At 39.3% G+C, this 14,464-nt stretch overlaps 1 protein-coding gene across 1 annotated transcript in view; it reads right to left on the reverse strand.

Moving 5' to 3' along the window:
* Window positions 1-14,464, reverse strand: part of SNTG2 (syntrophin gamma 2) — a 222,193-nt gene that overhangs the window by 74,010 nt on the left and 133,719 nt on the right. The gene's annotated exons all lie outside the window — the stretch shown is intronic.

The raw sequence follows: 14,464 nt of genomic DNA on the forward strand, positions 1-14,464 counted from the left end.
ACCAGAACACGACTTATATTATATACAGGACATCTCTACTTGCAACTAACTTAAAGACACTTGACCCTTTTAGAAGCTAGATCACCACATGCCCACCCTCATAATACCATTCATATCCTGCATTCATTTTTCTCCTATCGACTTTACCGCAGGGAACGTTTAACGCAGAGAATTTACTGCTGCAGCACTACAATACTGTCCTCCGAGACTCTCAATAACGTATACTAGTGTGCACATGTAGACTAAGTACTATATGACTGACACTTATGCTGTTAGTTATACAGTCCCCAACTGGAGCGCTGTAACTCCGTTCTTAAACAAAATAAAAAAGTATATCTTTACAATAGACATCTCTCAGTGCATCATTTTATTACTAATTAGGTTACTTATCCTAATGTTTTATATTTATTTCTTAACATAACAAGCAGTGAAGCGCTTAGCACACTACTGTACAGTGAAATTCACTGTTAGGATGAGTAAAAAGAACATTGACTTTGTTGATGTCAAAATTACTAAAATGGATAATGCAATTTCTACCTCAGTATTTGTTAAACCTACTGACAGCAATACTTTGATGTGTAATAGTAGTTGTCACCCTAAGAATCTTAAATCAGGGCTACCATATTCTCAAATGTTGAGGATTATGCGTATTAATAGTAATATAGTCTCAGCTAGTGCCCAACTGGATGATTTGATTGACAAATTTATTGCTCATGGATACTGTCAATTTAACCTTCTTAAAATGAAGGAGAAAGTATTAACTATTGATCGTTCTGAATTACTAAAGAAAAGAATTGTCCCTGATCAGAAAAGGCTTTACCATGGGTTAATCGCTTTAATACTTTGTCATCTGACATTAGTAGAATAGCAAAGAAACATTGGTCGATTATTAAGTCTGATAACTTGTTGCCTTTATCTGACTGTAATATTATGCCCTGTTATTCTAGGGGACGGAATTTGCGAGAGCTTCTTGTTAAAGCTGACATTAATGATAAAAAATCCACCGAGCACTTTCTATCTAAAAAACCAGGATGCTTCAGGTGCTCGTGTGTCACTTGTCGCTATTTAATTCCTGGAAACGCATATAACCACCCTCATTCTGGGAAAAAATATGAGATTTTATACCATCTGAATTGTAATAGTTCCTATGTCATATATCAGATTGTGTGTCCATGTGGACTGTCTTATACTGGAAAAACCCAATGCAAATTTAAGGAGCGTATGGCGATGCATTGATCCAGTATAAGGGGAGCATTGCTGAATGGCACCAGTAAGCAACCTGTTGCTCGCCACTTTGTTGGATTTAATCACAGTTTGGTGAGCTTACGTTATCGTACGATCAACCATATCTCCTTACCTGTGAGAGCGGGTGACCGTAATCGATTATTACTACAATGCGAAGCTAGATGGATCAATTGCTTGAATGTGATAGCACCTAGGGGACTAAATGAAGCTATTAGCTTGTCCTGTTTCTAATAGATTACTATTTTTGATTTGTGCCCTCCTGAATTGCGATATCTATTAGTGAAGTTGTTATGATTCTCTGTGCATCATTCATGTGTTTTAATTATTGCTATTTTGCTGCACTAATATCAATATTGCTTGCTATTTTGTATTTTTTCTAGCGCTGGTTAAAGCTTGATTTGTTAATGTCTTGTCTTGGTGAAGGCTTATGTCACCCTTCTGCACCTTTGTGCGTAATGACGTTATCTGTAGCCGCCGTTGGGTGGGTTGCTGATCCCAGTCCTGGCTCTTCATCACTTAGAGGTGGATAGTATTTAAGGTAAGATGTCTGTGTTTTCTGTATTCTGTATCCTGAAGATAGTACTTAAAGTACTGAAACGTCGATAAGCTATATATTGTCAGCGTGATTCATTTAGAGAGTGCCACACCTTGATTTACACTATATATATATATATATACACACACACTATATATATATATAATATATATATATATATATATATATATATATAGTACTATGATTGACACATTGGCGACCAGTTTGCAAAGAGCGCTAGTGCTAATAATAAATTAATAAGTCACATATAACATAATAAATATGTGATGAAACAGTGATAGAGTGTAATAAAAAGTATATATATAATTTAATTTATCAAGGTATAAAAATACATAGAAGATGATGACATAAGATACAATAGTCCAGTTCAATATGGAAATAAATAAATAAAAAAGGGATAAAAGGAGGATATCAGCTTATCTGAATATATAAGAGTCAAAGTTCATGGGGTAAGAGACTGCTACCCCCAACGCGTTTCTTCCAGGGACTGCTTCAAAGGGACAAAACGCGTTGGGAGTAGCAGTCTCTTACCCCATGAAATTTGACTCTTTTATATTCAGATAAGCTGATATCCTCCTTTTATCCCTTTTTTATTTATTTATTTATTTATTTCCTGTATTGAACTGTGGACTATTGTATCTTATGTCATCATCCTCTAAGTATTTTTTTACCTTGATAAATTAAATTATATATACACTTTTTATTACACTGTTGCACTTTATCATTTTATCAGTTTCATCACATATTTATTAATGTTATATGTGACTTATTAATTTATTATTCGCACTAGCACTTTTTGCAAACTGGTCACCCATGTGTCAATCATAGTACTACTTCTAAAATTTTGTTAATTGAACACCATTGCTCACATATTATTGATCTAAGGCTGATGCCCATTATCTTAGGGCCAAGGTTGCTTATATGGTTTCTATATGGTTTATTCGATCTGATATATTGATTAAGTAAACACTATATGTACTGGCACCATATCCACATATTGTTTTCATATATACCGTATATATATATTAGGGTTGAGTCACCCATATTCAAAATGCTTGGGACCAGGGGTATTTTGGATAATGGAGTATTCCGTATTTTGGAATATTTGCATACCATAATGAAATATCTTGGGAATGGGACCAAAATCTAAACACAGAATGCATTTATGCTTTATATAAAACCTTATACACTGGGTCTCATTCAGACCTGCTCGTGAGCGCAGGACGCTCGCAAACGGGTCGATGGTACCCAAGTGCGCATGCGCACGATGGAGGGAGCTCCGTCGTGTGCATGCACGAGACTCGGCGAGCGACGGGGAAGCCGTCGCTCGGGGTCTCGCACCAAAGGGGGCGTGCTGTTGATGGTGAGTGACAGCACACCCCCTTTGGTAGGCATGCTGGGGGCGTGGCTGCCCAGACGGAGGCGTTTCCATGGGAACGCCTACCGTCTGGGTCCAGCCCCACTGACATCACTAGTGATGTCAGTGGGAGTGATTATTTTCAATAATTTTGTGGCTCAAACAAAGTTTGTGTACATACATGATATTCATTTATGTTCCATATACAACTTATACACATAGCCTGAAGTTAATTTGACACAATATTTTTAATAAAATATTTCCTTAAACAAAGTTTGTGTACATTAAACCATCAAAAAGCAAAGGTTTCACCATCTCAGTCATGCTAAAAAAAATTAAGTTTTTCGGAATATTTGGATATGGGAGACTCAACCTGTATTATATATTAATTTATAGATATACGGCATCTACTGAAAGAGAGTAGAGAAGCAGCTTGACATGCGCTGTGCAGATGATGTTAGTCCATCAGTGCTAAACCAAGGTATTTGGCAGTGCGCACTAACTGCACTTCATGAATTACCTATCACAAATTTTCTTCGGAATATGCAAATACCTGCACAGAATATGAAATGCTGTGCACACATGTTCAACATAAAGTTTATTTTTATGTGAAATGTTCAGAAGCATAAGGAAAAATACAAAGGTAAGAACAAAGCCGTCTATCCCATTGAGAACTTCATTACACTGAGAACAAACACCACTCAGGTGCTGTATTGATGACAGTTTCATTTTGCATATTAACTTTTTCCAAAGCAGTTAATGTATTTGTGCCTTAGGTGATTTATGCTCATTTATAGGTTCAACTTTAAAATACATATCCCTGCATGCTACGTAATATTAATTATTTTCTCAAAATAAATTGGAACCATGTCGTATAATAAGCAAAAAGATCAGTTATATAAGATAGTATCCCATTGCTACCACATAGCGCACTTCACTAGCAGGACTGGTTAACGCCATGTGCCTTTTTTAAATTCAAAGATCAAAAATAGTTTTCTGTATTATATTTTGGGAGCCTTTTAAGCTTTTTTTTCTTTAATTTGCATATTTTTTTGGTAGCAAAATCCAAATTGGAGGCTTTACATATTTTTATTTTATGTATTAATATTCGATGTTCTGCTCTAAGACATTTATATGTACTTATTAAGAATTAATGGGGGAGAGGTATGGTAATGTATATAGTTCATGATTCAATGTTTCGTATAATGCTCACATTATGTGCACTACTGTATATCATTATATGGAATCAAATGTGTAAATACAGTTCTGTTATATAATGACTTAGCACTATGCTGTTCCAAATGGATATTTTTTCCCCTTTAACTTGAAGGGGACAAATTTAAAAGCTAAAAATACAGTTATTTACAGTATGCCCCAGCCTTCAGAATCCAGTGACTTTTTCCAGATATCAGGTAATTGATACTTCATGAGCTCAATAAGGATCAGTTATGGTGCATACACATGGTCAGATCTGTCAGATGAACGATTGAACTATTTTTAACAATTATTTGAATGATTTTACAAATTATTTGAACGACTTGAACGACTTTAGACAGTATTAAAATGAATGAAATCATCAAAATCTGACTGCAAACACAGACGGTGTCAGATATCGGTATAGTGTATGTATGTCAGATTTTCTTTGAGATATGAACGATTGAACAATTTTTAAAAACGTCATCGTTCAGATCTGACACAAAATCTGACCGTGTGTATGCACCATTAGTTTGAGTCAACACATTTTGAGGAGTAATATTAGTAAACAGAATTAAACCTTATCATTTTGTAAACAATTTACAGTATTTATTTTCCAGTAATATAAACTTTTGATCTGCTAACTTTATCAGGATAATTGGGGAGAGATTAATAGAAAATGATTACAGGTTGAGTCTCCCATATCTAAATATTCCGAAATATGGAATATTCCGAAATACAGAATATTTTTAGCATGACTGAGATAGTGAAGCCTTTGCTTTTTGATGGTTCAATGTATACAAACTTTAAAGCACAAAATTATTAAAAATAAAGTATAAAATTACCTATAGACTGTGTGTATAAGGTGTATATGAAACACAAATGAATTTCATGTATGTACACAAACTTTGTTTGAGCCACAAAATTATTGAAAATATTGTATAAAATTACTTTCAGGCTCTGTGTGTATAAGGTGTATATAAAGCATAAATGCATTCTGTGCTTAGATTTGGGTCCCATTCCCAAGAAATTTCATTATGGTATGCAATGATTCCAAAATACGGAATATTCCGATATCCAAAATACCCAAGCATTTTGGATATGGGAGACTCAACCTGTACAATATAAAGGATACAAAATGTAATATGTGGGTTTGATCTGAGAAAATTTCAGGCCACAGATGCCTTTCTTATGAATTCAAAAATTAAGGAATGTGGGAAAAGATTGAGATCTTCTTAATATATATTAATATATATCCAAGTGTAATGGTTGCATAACCAGTCTGATTGCTACAAATTCAGTTTGACATGGTCCTTTGTCATTTTAGCAGAAGATACAGTGCAGTATGCCAACAGCTTTTTCAAAATTAAATTGATAAACTTTCTGTTGCTTGTACAGTTACAGTATTAGTTGTTTCAAACTATCACAGAATATTTTTATAAGTCACTGATATTATAAAAACAAGTAATAGTGGCAGCTGTAAAAAAAAATTCTATTGCCGTTATAAGAAAAGTTTGGAATTCGCAAACTTCCCAGTGAGCTTTTTTTTCTTTTCTTTCAATTTTACAAACTAAAATGCAAGTATTGAGATTTTATGGCACCTATTTACTGAAACACATTTCCAAAAATATAATGGACTAAGAGGTACATGTCAGTTGCTTAGAAGTGACATTTTTATTTACCAAGTGTACAAATCAAAATGGATTGTGTCACAGTAATTTCCACAACTGACAGTTATGCTGTAAATGCCCCCGTGAGGTTTTAAGTCTGCTCTAGATATTGCCGTTCCCCATTGTGCAGAATGTTACAGACTATTGTCTGAGAGAAACTTATTATAACACAAAAATATGAAGACATATGCGGCTATACTGTAGCCTCTGCTTTCTCGGTTTCCTTATATGACCAGAGACATCTTAGTTAATAGATATTTGGAATAGAGCACTGCCAGAGATAACTATGCTAGAGAGCCAGAGAAAGGCATTTATCATTACTAGTAGATGTATTTCTATTTAGGTATCTTGTCATACATAATGAGCAATTAGTTTCAGAAAACTGATGTTGACCAATTTCTTCATCTAGATAATTTACACGTGTCTTTTGCACATGTCAACAGGACTGAACCAGTGATTACAGGTACTATAGAGAGTTCTAATTGGCTCTCATCCTCATTGGTCCCATCACATGCGTCATACAAGGAATTATTTGTAGAAACATTGTTGCCCTCTAATATAACATATAAGTCCATAATGAAGATTCACAATATTTCATATATTATTTAGGACCTCCCAATGGACCTTTGTGGCTGGATTCATTGGTGCCTGGAAGGCTGGACCTATTACAATTTACTGCTGCCACTGATTAATTGTATTTCATGGAGCAGCTCTTGAACATACCTTTAATGGGTAGATATATGAAACTTAAAAGATGTTGAAGCTGGAGAGCGCTAGTGCACATGCTCCATATTGAAGATTAGTTAGATATTTACTTCTAAAACTGCAATACAGAGTACTGCATTTGTATAGGTATGTGATTTTCCTATAAATCCTGGTTAGTAATCTTTATACGGCACCTTACTAGCACCATGTTTTACTTGTCATACAACTATTGTAATATATAGAATTGTCTGGAAAGTGATATTAGTATACATAATATGCTTGGATATATGCTCTGTAAGTGCAGTATGTTTATGCAGTACACAGCTAGCTCACTCCCCAGGATATTATCACACACTCAGGCTCTACACAGTATAATACACAGTATGGGTTCCGCACCAGGAGCCCAGTGATTAGGACCATAGACCTTAGCAAACAGGAAACACACCCGTAAGATGTCACAATGAATGATGCATATTTAAAGTGCTAATGTTATGTTCACTTTCTAAAGTCAAAAAGTAAATTCGAAATGTGTTTATTTATAAAGAATGAAATAATCATGGTTTGGTGACAATCCTGCAGGAAAGTCACTGATATTATAAAAATAAGTAACATAGTGACAGCTGTAAAAAATTCTTCTTTTGCCGTTATAAGAAAAGTTTGGAATTCATAAACTTCCCAGTGAGCTTTTTTTTATTTTCTTTCAGTTTTACAAACTAAAATGCAAGTATTGAGATTTTATGGCACCTAGTTACCGAAACACTTTTTTCCAAAAATATAATGGACTAAGAGGTACATGTCAGTTGCTTAGAAGTGACATTTTTATTTACCAAGTGTACAAATCAAAATGGATTGTGTCACAGTAATTTCCACGACTGACAGTTATGCTGTAAGTGTCTCCGAGAGGTTTTAAGTCTGCTCTAAATATTGCCGTTCCCCATTGTGCAGAATGTTACAGACTATTGTCTGTGAGAGAAGCTTATTATAATATAACACACAAATATGAAGACATATGTGGCTATGCTGTGGTCTCGGTTTTCTCTGTCTCCTTATACTCTGTTTATAATCTGTCAGTGACTGATGATGAGAGCGAAGGAGTCCTGCTACTCTGGTTTGTATTTTGGTGTCACCGATAAAGCAAGTCTACATCAGAAAAGAGGGTTGTCCACCCACAGAAGATTTTATCATATTTATCATCCCCTGCTACAATTTGTATTAAATACATCAATTTATCTTTCTGTTTTTTTGGAGCCAGGAATTTATATAATCTGGAGGTGAATTTAGTTTTATTTTTGTTGCTCTGTTGTGACTCTGCTTTGGTTACTATTCTTTTTTTTTAGGGCTCCACAAGGAGCTGGTAGCACCACAGAAAAGGCTCGATTCAGACCCGCTCGCTAGATGCATACACTCGCACCCAGCGTATGCAAATCCGGCACACACCCAGCAAGACAGGCGATCACACGGCAAGGCATAAGCACGCCCACTATGTCTTGGCGTGTGATCACTTAGTGTATGCAGACACCCACCAGCCTGACACCCACTTGCACTCGTCATGGAAGTGTATGCAACCATCGGTACATCAGGTACCATCGGAAGCAAACGCACAGCTTGAGGTTGACTATACCTTAATGCAAGCACTGTGATCACTTCAGTGTGAAATACAACCAGGTGACGTGTACTATGACGCTGTTTGTTGATTATGCACGCCTCTGAAGCGCTGTTGAGACGCTCAGGCACGCCTGCGTTCACACCTCCACTCCCCCATTTTTAAAGGCCAGCCCCTGTCACCACCCACAAATGGGTTCTCCTGTCATTCACTCTGCTGGGCTGTCTATGCGCAGCGAGCGAATGCTTCCCGATCTCTCGCACTCGTTTGCGCACGCGCATTGTGATGCATACGCATGCGCTGAATGTGAAAATCAGCCGGCTACGAGCGAACGCATCCTAGTGAGCGGGTCTGAATCAGGTCCAAAGTGCACTAAAAGTACAGCACATAAGTTGTGTTATATGCCAAAGTAATATAAATAAACAACAAAAGCATAGATGGAATCTTTAAAGAGAAATTCTTTACCTGGCATATAGAAAACCACTTAATATTAGGGCACTAATTTGCAATGCCTAATATAATACATATAGATATATAAATAATGAGTTGTATCTCGGTCAGCTGCAGAACCCTTCTGTACTGTAAGTCTGTAGACCAGGGGTTCCCAACCACGGTCCTCAAGGCACACTAACAGTCCAGGTTTTAGGGATAGCCATACTTCAGCACAGGTGACTTAATTAGTACCTCGGTTATTTTTATTTAACCATCTGTGCACAATCATGGATATCACTAAAACCAGGACTGTTAGTGTGCCTTGAGGACCGAGGTTGGGAATCACTGCTGTAGACACTCACTAAAAACTCTCAAATTGAGAAAAGCATCAATAATGATATATATATATATATATATATATATATATATATATATATATATATGGTATTGTGCTAGTTAAAAAATGTTAGTATTGTCAAAGCAGAAGAAATTATTTAAATTAAGACACATGTATTTAAATAAAATATTAAACATTTAATGACAAAACTATACAAACATATAATATAATATATAGTTATATACACAGTACTACTTTAAAAGCACATAGGAACATGGATCCTGAAAGATAAAAATTAGAGATGTGTGCTGACCCCTGTGTTTTTGTTTTGGATCTGGATTAATCTATGTGCCTTGGTTTTGGTTTTGTAAAATCACCCTCAAGTGTTTTGGTTTTGGATCTGGATTTTTTTTTTTTTTAAATGATAAAACGTTATTAAAAACAGCTAAAATCATGTCTGTTTTGCAATCCAAAAGCCGAAATTCAGATTTAAAATCTGAATTCCGAACCGATGGAAGATCAGAACAGCGACTCAGATTTATCCGGCTCGCCTCAGGAGATTAGAACCATGACTATGATCTGTTCGGATTCATGAAATTTGGGTGTATTGGGATTTCTGGAGAATCAATCCGCACATCTCTAGTGTAAATTAACCTAAAATCCGCTGTATAAAGATATCAATAAAAACGTGCTGTTCTTTCAGCTCTACACCATGGGCCTGATGCAGAGGAGTGCGATGCTAACATGCTAATGCAGCAGGAGGCATCTGGTGTAAATAGATGCCACCTGTATGCTTGTGTGCTCTACAGCTGCCTCCGAGGATGCAGCCATCGGCTCTCAGGTTACTCAGATGGCTGTATGAGAACCGGAGCTGTGGCCAGGAAATCTATGTTGGAAGACAGAGTGCGACAGATGGCGTTGCCTATAGAAGTGTATGGGCTTCTTTTGACAAAATGGTCCGGAAAGGGATTCGAAGGATCCCTTACCGATGGCTGCACATGTGCATTACTTACCCATAAACCCGGTAGTGAAGATATAGCCAGGACGGAATCGGTATGTAATGCCGGTGGCTGAATAGCCTTCGGATCCAATACCGACAGCGGAAGACCGATGGTTCGGAATCGTGACGGGGGGTGGTAAGTACCTTATTCCTTCCCTCTCCCTACCCTAACCTTCCCTGAGTGGTGCCTAACCCTAACCTCCCCCAGATTGTGCCTAAACCTAACCCCCCCTCTTCCTGCACCCTAAATCTAACCCTCCCGGGGGGGTGCCTAATCCTAACCCCCCTTCCCCTAGCCTAACCCTCCCGGGGGTTGCCTAAAACTAAGTCCCCCTGGGGGTTCCTAAAGCTACCCCTCCCCCACGGTTAGAACCTAAGACACCTGGCTTACCTTCGTTTGGTATGCCGGGTGTCAGGATTTTGTCGTAGAGCTAATGACAGGTGTCGGGATTTCGACGCCTATCTTTAGTCCCATGTCGGACTTTTAGTGTTGGGATATCGGCGGCTGGGATAGTGGCAACCGGTATCCTGACTGCATCCCAGCCAGGACAGCTGGGTATCACGGAACTGTGCCCGCAAGAAGATGTTGCATACTGGCGGAAGATCCCTCAGATAAGTAGGCAATGATGTCTGTTAATGATCCCATTATAAATGTGATCATTAATGCATCTCACCCTGGAACATTTCCACTGTTTAGCGGCACCACCACCCAGTGGGACTGTTTCAGCTGCATCTACACGGATCCTCATTAAGGAACATCTGCTTTGGATGTCTGACGTGTACTGGTAAATAGGATTCCTTCACATTCGTTTTATTTGGATCTGCAACATTATCGTGCAGTTTAGAACTTGAGCTAATTAATATTGTCTGGACTGCTAATTGAGCAATAATAAATGTACACACGATATGCAGTTGAAAAGAACAGCACTTTAATATTGATATTACTTTTATATAGTGGATAATTTTTATTTGATAGGATCCATGTTCCTATGTGATTTAATTTAGTACTGTGTATATGTTACATGTTCGTGTAGTTTTGTCATTAAATATTTAATATTTTATTTAAATACACGTTTCATGATTTAAATAATTTCTTCTGCCACAATAACACTAACATTATAGATATCCTATAGAAGCCCAAAAGTTTAAATAATATGAAGGTAAAAATCCCACAATAGTATAACTTTGAATGAATTCCAAGTAGACAGTGGGTGAGTGAGTTGAAATAATAAAAACAATTTAGAAATATTGGGTACTATTTTCCGGCTCTTGCTAATGCCGACACTGGCCCTCATTCAGAGCCGTTCGCTATTTGCGTTCGTTCGTTCAAAAACAAGGGGCGGCTATGCAAATGATCCGTTCGCACATTGCAGTCTGTTCACACCTCTAAGTCTGAACGAGCGGGCAAAACATACGCTCGTTTATTTGATAAAAACGCCCCCTGGCCGCTCGCACCATACGTCATGTCCGCTATTTATTAGATTAATCGAGTACATCGTACAGCGTATGAACTGCTCGCTATTCTTGTGGTTGGTTTTTTCAACCGCTATTTTGCGAGCAGTTCTGAGTTAAAATAACCAAGTGACGTGGTCATTGACGCTGCTGTATTAATTATGCACACCCATAAAACGCCCGTTTTGACCTTTAAGCACGCCTGCGATCGGATCTCCACTCCCCGTTTTCAAGCACCTTCCCCTGTTACCACCCACATACGCCTCATTCTGTCACTCAAAATAGCAGGCACTCGCTATATTGCGTACAAATGATTTTCGGCCGCACTGACTGGTTCGCGCATGCGTACTAAAAACCGTACGCATGCGCAGATGTGCAAACATTGCTCGGAACGAGCGTACTGCTGCTAGCGAGTGGCTCTGAATGAGGGCCACTAGGCACTCCCACACTATGGACTTCATTTAGAGGCGGGCGCACGGAGCGATTGGACATAGCGAGCAATGTTTTTTTCAACTGCGCATGCGTGTACCTGGCAGTGCGCGTGCGCAAGCCTGTCTTCCCAACCGCAATCCTCTTGCTCGCTAGTCACTACGAGGTCGTAGCTGTGATTGACATTTCGTGCCATTTGTGGGTGGTTACAGGGAAAGGTGCTTGTGAACGGGGGTGTGGTGGTGCGCACGCAGGCGTGGTTGACCTTAAAAAGGGCATTTTAAGGGCGTGCATATATTACTGAGCGAGTCATCACACACGTCATCTCGTTACAATAATGATGCTACTGCTCGCAGAGCTAAGGGTAGCCCAGGGTCTACCTTAAGCATTGCGACTGCTAGCGATGGTTACTGCCTCAACCAATGTTTGTAGGCAATTAACAATGTAACAGGTGTTAATTGTGCTGACGTAGGTTGCCGCCTGCGACCGACTCTGAATTAGGCCGTAGAGATAGGAGGTGTGCTTTCATTGTTGTGGGTGTTTCCGCGCTAACGATGTGCTTTGCGACTGAGTGCTCATTTTGCATATTCTCGGTCACTTTGGGTGCGACCGATTGCTCCAGAGCGACCGCCTCTGAATGAGGTCCAATACTATGGGGGAGATGTCCTAAGCCTTAGAGAGAGAGAAAGTTTAAAGAGATAATGTACCAACCAATCAGCTCCTAACTGTCATTTTACAGGCTGTGTTGGAAAAATGACAGTTAGGAGTTGATTGGTTGGTACTTTCTCTCTCTCTCTCCAAGGCTTAGTACATCTACACCTATACTTCTGATCTTTTTCATATAGGTGGATCTGTTTTCAAGACTCACTTCTGAGATCATATAGCAACATCTTAAGAGACTCCGATATAGAAGTATTAAGCTCTGGAAAGTAGAGATGAGCGGGTTTGGTTCCCTGAGAACTGAACCAACCCGAATTACAGGGATCCGAGGCAGATACGAGTCGGCTTGGGTTTTCCCACCTGACTCGGATCTGAAAATGAGCAAAACATCATCATCCCACTGTCGGATTCTAGCGGGTTTTGGATTCTATAAAGGTCCCGTGATTTGCCGCCATTTTCCATTCCGGCTGTGGAGAGTGAAGAGGGAGGGAGCTGGGAGCTGTGTTGTTGTGTTGTGTTATTGTTAATTGCCTGCTTATGCTGTGCATAGGGGCTGGCTACTGTTGTCCATAAGGGCTGGCTGTTGTCTTCTATAGAGGGGCTGGCTGGCTGTTGTCATGTCCATAGGGGCTGGCTGTCGTTGTCCTGTCCATAGGGGCTGGCTGGCTGTTGTTGTCCTGTCCATAGGGGCTGGCTGTTGTACTTGTCCTGTCCATAGGGGCTGGCTGGCTGTAGTGCTGTGTTGTCCAGGGGATGCTCTGTCCTTCTGGGGTGCTCTTCACCCACCCCCAATTTGAAAAAAAATAAAAAATGGGTATTAGCCACACTTGTCATCAGTGCAGGGGTGCTGTGCTGCTGTCTGTTAAGGGGCTGCTGACTCTTTTCAGGGGTCCACCACAGTGTTAAGAAAAAAAAAATTGTGTGGTGTGTTAGCCACACCTTTCATCAGCATAGGTGCGCAGGGGTGCTGTGCTGCTGTCTGTCAAGGGGCTGCTGGCCAAAAAATAAATAAACAATTTTTTGTGTGTGCGTGTCAGCCACACCTGGCTGTCACTGTCATCAGTGTAGCTGTGCAGGGGTACTGTGCTGCTGTCTGTCCAGGGGCTGCTGCCCAAAAAATAAATAAACAATTTTTTTAGTGTGCATGTCAGCCACACCTGGCTGTCACTATCATTGGTGTAGCTGCGCAGGGGTGCTGTGCTCCTGTCTGTCAAGGGGCTGCTGCCCAAAATAATAAACAATATTTTTTGTGTGCATGTCAGCCACACATGGCTGTCACTGTCATTGGCATAGCTGTACAGGAGAGCTGTGCTGCTGTCTGTCGAGGGGCCGCTGCCCAAAATAATAAAAATAAAACCAACAATTTTTATTTTGTGGGGTTGTTTGTGTAGTGAGTATGGAGGAGAGTCACATGACCGGAGAGCAGGATCCACATACCAGTCTTGTAGCTTCCGGCAGCAGTCATGATGACGATGCAAGGCCCTCAACGTCATCTATGAGGGCCAATGTTCCAGGGCTTAAGTCAGGCCAAAAAGTCAGGCTAAAAAATTTACTTTTACCCTCTTAAAGCAAAAAAAAATTAAAGGTAAGTCAGCTTTAGAGAAACAAAAAATTGGCAATATGCCATTCACTACACGAAGTGGCAAGGAATGGATAAGGCATTGGCCTGTATCTAGTGATAATTTAAGCCCCTCTGCTTGTAGGAGAGGTACAAAAAAATTACAATTGTTAAGATGAGCAAGACACTGGAACCAACTGTGTGCTCGGAAAAATCTGAAACCCCAGAGTGTGTCTGTGGTTGCAATGTGTGAGCCTGACCTTTCT

This window comes from Taudactylus pleione, unplaced genomic scaffold (genome assembly GCF_031769625.1).
Source record: "Taudactylus pleione unplaced genomic scaffold, aTauple2 ptg000468l, whole genome shotgun sequence".
NCBI lineage: Eukaryota > Metazoa > Chordata > Amphibia > Anura > Myobatrachidae > Taudactylus > Taudactylus pleione.